Source organism: Myotis yumanensis, unplaced genomic scaffold, assembly GCF_028538775.1.
Source record: "Myotis yumanensis isolate MYYU_CA2020_CCGP unplaced genomic scaffold, mMyoYum1.0.hap1 SCAF_2, whole genome shotgun sequence".
NCBI lineage: Eukaryota > Metazoa > Chordata > Mammalia > Chiroptera > Vespertilionidae > Myotis > Myotis yumanensis.
In genome coordinates, this window is record NW_027223753.1 from 77,849,420 (window position 1) to 77,856,768 (window position 7,349).

General features: G+C 34.8%; 1 non-coding gene across 1 annotated transcript; it reads left to right on the forward strand.

The window, feature by feature from the left end:
- Positions 1-528: 528 nt before the first annotated feature.
- On the forward strand, positions 529-666 carry LOC139004753 (small Cajal body-specific RNA 11). The gene has a single exon (XR_011470571.1). It is a non-coding gene; the product is annotated as a small Cajal body-specific RNA 11 (non-coding RNA).
- The last annotated feature ends 6,683 nt before the right edge of the window (positions 667-7,349 follow it).

Below are 7,349 nucleotides of genomic sequence, written 5' to 3' on the forward strand. Positions count from 1 at the left end.
ATACATTACACTTTCTTGCATGTGTACTTACATTGATACCTTTACTCTTGCTCTTTGTTTTTTTTTACATGCTTACCAGTTACTGTCTAGTTCCTTTTATTTCAGGTTGGCGTACTTCTTTTAGTGTTTCTTAGAGGGCCGGTCTGCTAGCAATGAACTTTCTCCATTTTTATTTCTCTATGAATGTCTTCATTTCCTCTTCATTTTCAAAGGATTGTTTTGTCAGAAATAAGATTTTTGGTTGATGGTTCCTTTTTTTCTTTCATCTGTTATCTTCAGACTTCATGATGTCTGATGAAAAGTCTGCTCTAAATTTTATTCAGTATCATGTGTAATGAGTCTTTGTCTCTTGCTGCTTTCAATTTTCAAAATATTTTGTACTATCATTGTGACTTCCTTTTTTTAAAAAATGGTACCAGATTTATTATTAAAAAGTTATGACCTAACATTATCAAAGCTGAAGTATTAACAGGATCTGCAGAGGGATAGGTTGCTCTGATTCCAAGAATTAATTTGTCCCCATCTGCACTGGCCTCCCATTTAAATTGATTCGAGCTCACCTGTGCTCAGTATAACAGGGGAGTCTGGCAGGACATATAGCAACCTCCCTCTCAGTTTAGGAGGGCCGCCCTGAGTATAGGGCTCTTAAAGGCAAGAGAGGACAATTTAAGAAAAAATAAATAAAAAGAAAGAAAAGAAAAGAAAAAAGAAGATAAAAGAAAATAAAAAAATGAATTGATTCAAAGATGGTTTCCCGTGAGGCCAGCATTTGTGATGACTATTAATAAACCACAAGGACAAACTCTAGATAGAGTAGTCATATTCCTACCTGAACTCGTTTTCGCACATAGTCAGTTATATGTTGCTTTCTCTCGAGTTTGAAGAGCAGCTGACGTTACAGTTAAAGTTCTAAATACTTCATCACAAGAAAAATTAGTCAAGCACTCTGAAAGTGTTTTCATGTTGGAGTCCATCCCCAGCAGGTCCAGGGGTTCCCATAGGTGTGGACGGAGTCGTCGAAGGAATGACACGGAGACAGCGTTTAGTTGATCATCATAGCCAGGTTCTCCTTTTCGTGACTTCCTTTTTTAATCATGTGATATTTAGAAGTATGTTGCTTAGTTTCTAAATACTTAGAGATATTATTATCTCATTTTCTTCTTTCATTTCACCTGGTATAGAGAACATACTATGCATGGCTATAGATTTGTTAAGAATTATTATATGGTCTAGTATATGATCTATTTTTATCGACAACCCATATCTAATTGAAGAAATGTGTATTCCATGGTTATACTGTACAGTTTCCATTAAATCACGCATACTAATTACTGTGATATATCTTCACTACTTTTGTCTGCCTATTTTATCAGCTATTGAGAGTTATCCATTAAAATCTTCCTCCCATTGTCTATTCCTTCTTTTATTTCTTTAAGTGTTTTCCTCTATATGTTTTAAGGTTAGATTTTTATATGTAATAAATTTAGAATCTTATGTCTCTTAAATTGATTCAAATGCAAATGATTAATTGTTTTTTCTTTGTTTCTAGTAGTATTTCCTGCTTTAAGATCTACTTTGTCTGGTATTAACATACCTATACAAAGATTTAGTGTTTGTATCGTCTATTTTTTCATTCTTTTACTTTAATCTTTATGTATGCCTCACTATACTTTATAAGTAACATATAGTCATTACATTTATGTAGCCATTCCTTTTTATTATTTTAATTTGAATATGATCTCTATTTGCTTTTAATGTAACCATTGATACACGTATTTGAGTTTATATCTATTATTTTACTCTTAGTTTTCTCTTAGCTCCAACTTTATTCCTTCCTTTAATTTTTTAAAAAAATTATTTATATACTTTTATTTCATTTTTATTTTATATAGACCTCTTGGGTATTATTACTTTTAGTGATTATTCTGTAAATTACAAGGTCTATACATGACTTACTGAAGAAAATTTTGTTTTCCCCTTTAACTGCTTCCTACACAAGGTAAGAATTTGAAAACAGTTTATTTTCTCTTACCTGTCTTTCAACTTCTCTGCTACTGTTTTCAAGTCTTTTATTGTGAATTTTATGTGAATTCTATGTGAATTTTAAAACCCATGAAATATTATTTTTATTATTTTTTATACAAGCATTATTAATTGACATGCACCTTTTGTTGCTCTTCTGTCTTGACTTATGAAATGCTTTCCACATGGGGTCTTTTTCCACTGACTGAAGACTTCCTGTTTAGATTTTTTCCTTCAGGTGTGCTGTCAATGAATTCTCTCAGCTTTTGTTTTTCTGAATGTTGTTATTTAGCTTAAGTTTTCTACATATTTTCACTGGTTATACATTTCAGGTGAGCTTTTTGTTCTCAGCTTTTCAAAGATTGCATTTTATTGTTTTTATGGGTTAAATTGTATACCCAAAAAAGATATGTTGAAGTTCTATCTGCCAGCACCTCCGAATATGACCTTTTTTGGAAAGTAGGGATTTTATAGAGCGAATCAAGTTAAAATGAAGTCATTAAAGTGAACTTTAAAGTAATATGATTAGTGTTCTTATAAAAAGGAACTATTTGGACACAGAGATGAGCAAACACACAGGGAAGACATAAAGAGACAAAGAGAATGCTATATGGAGGTGTAAAATTGGAGCAATACATAAATAATCCACAGAATGCCGAAGATTGCCAGGGAGTAATCAGAAGCTAGGAAGAATTAGGGAAGGATTCATCTGCAAGTTTCAGAAGGAACATGCCCCCTTGTATGCCTTTATTTTAGACTTCTAACCTTCAGAACTGAGACAGTAAGTTTCTGTTTCTTTAAGTAAGCCCAGTTGTGGTATTTTGTTAAAGTAGCCCTAGCAAACTAACACAACTGTCTTCTGACTTCTCTGATTTCTGTTGAAAAGTCTGTTTTTTTCTGATTGTTTTCAGAATTTATTTTTGCCTTTGGTTTTTAGCAGTTTGACTTTAATGTGCCTATATCTGGTTTTCCTTGTATATATCTTCTTTGGGTACCCTGTTTATGTGATTTGATGTATTTCATAGGTTTTGAAATATTCTTTGAAATATCTTATATAGTAAGAGCCTAATATACTAGGTGTCCAGTTGTTCGGTCATCCATTCAACCAATCAAAGCATAATATGCTAATGATATGCTAAGGCCACTCCACTGCTTGCTATGATGTGCACTGACCACTAGAGGGTAGACAGTCCACCAGTTGGCCAGTTGCTATGACGTGTACTGACCACCAGGGGGCAGACGCTCCAACCAGTAGGTTAGCTTGCTGCTGGAGTCTGCTGATCGGGACTGAGCGAGATGGGCTGGACACACCCTGGAGCCCTTCCATGGTCCCTCCCTGGATGGCCAACCTCCTGTGTCCCTTCCCAGCCCCGATTGTGCACCAGTGGGTCCCTCGGCCTGGCCTTGCCCTCTCTCACATTCGCTGAGGGAGCCCCACCCCCCCAAGTGCAGGAATTTTGTGCACCGGGCCTATAGTCTTTTCTAATGATATGGTTTTATGTTTCTCATTTCCATATGGGATTCCAAATACACATTATCTTAATCCTATTTACCAGCGTCCAGATGTCTCATGCCATTTACTGTGTTCTCATTTTTTTTTCCAATACAGCAATCAGAATATTTCCTACTGTTTGATCTTCTAATTTACTAATCCTCTCTCTATCGTCCTCTCTCTCCTGTTAAACCCACTTTAACGGTGTTAGGTTATTGTAATTTTTTACTTTGGGAATTCCTATTTTATTATTTATTATATATTCAAATTTTCTTGTGATATTTACCATATTTCAAATAACTCTGTCAATTTAATATATTAATCATAGTTATTTGAAAGTCTAGTTTGGATGACTGCAACATATGTATTATCTATGAGTCTGTTTTATTGTGTACATTTTCCTCATGGCTTTCTGTCATTGGGTCTCATTTCCTGGAAAGACTCATAGTTTCAAAATGTCTCTCAGACATTGTATTTGAAAAAAATGATAGACACTCAGGTTGAAGTTATCTTCCTCTAGAGAGAAGTTAATCACCTTCTGGCAGCAAATAGATATGAGAAAACCATTTTAATACAATTAAACATTGGTATTATTTGAGCTTTGTTTTAGCTTTGTGATGTCCTGCTATTTCTAATTTTCCCTTCCTCCTACAGTGTAGCCATGCCGTGGTCTCAACGGAAAGCCTGAGGTATTACCATGGTCTCTCCTTTATAAAGAGACTTTAATTCCAAGTTTTATGTCTTCAGAACTATGAGCCAGGTAAAACCTTTAATCTATTATTTAGCATTATCAACTGCTTCTTGATCAATTTCTTTACTTCTTTCCCTAGGCATAGGAAGGTTGGGAACTGGAAAAAAAAATTTTTTGAGAGAAAATTTAACATAGTACATTTCTTTGGTTCTTTTCTCTGGGAATGTTGTTTTCTTAAATAAAAGGTGACTTTTTTTTTTTAAATCTAGGCTAGTATGTCTGTAATAAGGACTAGGCTTTCTATTTAGCTTCTGAATCCTTTTACACAAATTTACAAATGAACCAGGTGGGAAATACTTTGTTGAGTATAGGACTCAACTCAATAAATTTTCCTTTTTTTTTTCTGAGATCTTAGCACATGAGACCTGTTGCCTCCACTGTCTTCAAATAGCTATCGTGTTATAATATATATTATTTTATCCCATATTTATATGTTGTCCTCTAGAAGTTTTATTTCCCCAGACACAAATTTCTCCTGTATACCCAGAAACTCCTTTAAAAAAATCTTTGTACTTTATCTTTTATTTTTCTTCTCTACATCTTTCCACTGCTTCACCCCAGTTCTCTTATGTTCTTCATTTTGTTAATAAATAAAAAATGATCTACATCATGGAGATAAGCATAGGTTTGATACTAATTATGTGTATATATATATATATATATATATATATATATATATATATATATTAGAGGCCCAGTGCATGAAATTTGTGCATGGTGAGGTCCTTAGTGGCTGCTGGCCGGGGGTCTCCCTTCCCCACCTGCCAGCCACCAGTTGGGGCCTTCCTTCATTCTGTGCCACCCCCTGGTGGTCAGCACATGTCATAGTGAGTGATCAAACTCCCAGTCAGTCAAACTCCTGAGGGGACACTTTGCATATTAGGCATATATATATATATCAAAGAAAGGGATAGCCATGAATGTTGAATAAGTTTAAGAAGAAAGCCGTTAGTCCTACTCTACAATTATCTACTCTTTCCCATATACCCTCTGCTCCTGATAAAATCCAAAGTTTCCACCACTTTTAAACTGTCTGTCATGATCCTTTGCTTCACTTTCTATTTTAGATTTTGTATTCCTCACCGGAAATACTTCCTTTCAAATATGTCCAACAATTTTGCTCTCTCCATTAATGGTTAACCATACAGTCCTAGTTTTTACCAGTTGTCCCTGAGTAATTATTAGTAGCACCCTTTACCCTCATAATTATCCCAGTTTGGGCCAATATTATATTGCTATTCATGAATCATACACATTTGTCAAGATATCAGTTCCGGCTAAAACAAAACATGCCAATTCTATACTAAGCTGCAGACTAACTTATCTATGTGCCTATCTGACATCTGCAGTAGAAAGTCTAATAACCACCTCAGAATTAATATTCCCCAAATAAAATTTTTCCTCTCCACCCCATCTCCTTAAATTAGTCCTCTTCCTGAATCCTCAACTATTATAAATGCCAATAGCATGCATCTAGTTGCTAAAATAATAAATCTGGGAGTAATCTTTAGTTTCTATCCTTCCTAATAACCTAAGAAATATATAGAGAGCTCTTTCACCTCTCTTCATCCCAACTGTCACCCCTATACTCCATCCCAACTTCCACCTCTGTACCCAGTATACCATAATATCATTCCTGAATTACAGTAAGAGCTTCCTAATATCACCCAGTCCATTCCCTACATGGCTCCAACGTGAACATTTTTAAAATGTTAAGATTGTGAATTAGAGTGGTGAATAAGGAACATAGCTAAAAACAATAAATAAATAAAAAAGTAATCCAAACACTGCCTTTTTTCATGAGTAAGGGGCCTGACCATTAATAGTCTATAGTAAAAATTGGCCTTATAGTCTGATGGCTTTACTGTACCATTCAAGAGCTTTTTATCTTAGCTTCAGTGATTTATATTTTACTCTCAATAAAATACTCACCATAGTCTGTAGAACCTTGCTTGATCTGCTTATTGTTTCAAAGCATTCTCCCCCTCCCCCAGCACCAGCCACACTGGCCCCCTTTTAGTCCTGGTCATTTACATTATTACTCCTTGTTTTTATGATACTAGAGGCCCAGTGCACAAAATTCGTGCATAGGTAGGATCCCTAGGGGTTTCCAGCTGCCAGCCTGAGCCTCCCTTCCCCAGCTGCCTGCTGCCAGGCAGGGCCTTCCTTCATTCCGCACTGCCCCTGGTGGTTAGTGCATGTCATAGTGGTGCTTGAACTCCTGAAGGAACATTTTGTATATTAGGCATATATATATCTTCCATTTCATCTTTCGAGCATCAGTCAACATCATTTGTTCAACAATCTCTGCTGTATCTGTACTAAGTGACCCCTGTCTTAAGTGACCAGTTATTCTGTATCACACCATATAGCTCATGGATTTTCATCATATATGGCAGTACAAAATTATTTTTGTTGTTGTTTACTTGTATATTATTTATTTCTGCCATTGTAATAAAGTTTTAGGAACCTTATCAATCTTGTTTACTTCTAAAGTTCCTAGAACAACACCTGGCTTAGATTATGTGCTGCCTAAATACTTATTGAATAAATGCATTTTTTAAAGGACTCTAAAAATTCTGCCAAAGCTCCAAAAAGTTCTTATTAATCTATTATTTTGCTGAAACAAAAATCTAATTTCTCAAGTATTAGCATTTGTAATAAAATGATCTATTCTTCAGCTTTATGGTTGATTTCATATATAGTAGAGCCAGTTACATCTTATTGCAAGTCTAAAGCAGTTGCGCTATATCCTAGAACAAATAGACGTTATGAGCCTTCTAGGGAGCCAAAACTGTATGTGTTACATTGTTTCTGTATGAAACTGTGGTTTGTGATCCAAGTAACAACAAGCTTTGAGGTAAAATATATTTTTTCTATTGATGACAGTCTATATTGAGTTCTGAACAATTATTAAATTTTGGCGTTGGAATCCAAGTTACATTAGTAACATCCTAAGTTCCATGCATCATTCATATTGTCTTTTTTTCACAAGCAGGCAAGATTTAAATGGCAAATAAGTAAATATATTCATTTATGTAGAACAAGAAAGGCAAATATATATATATATATATATATATATAT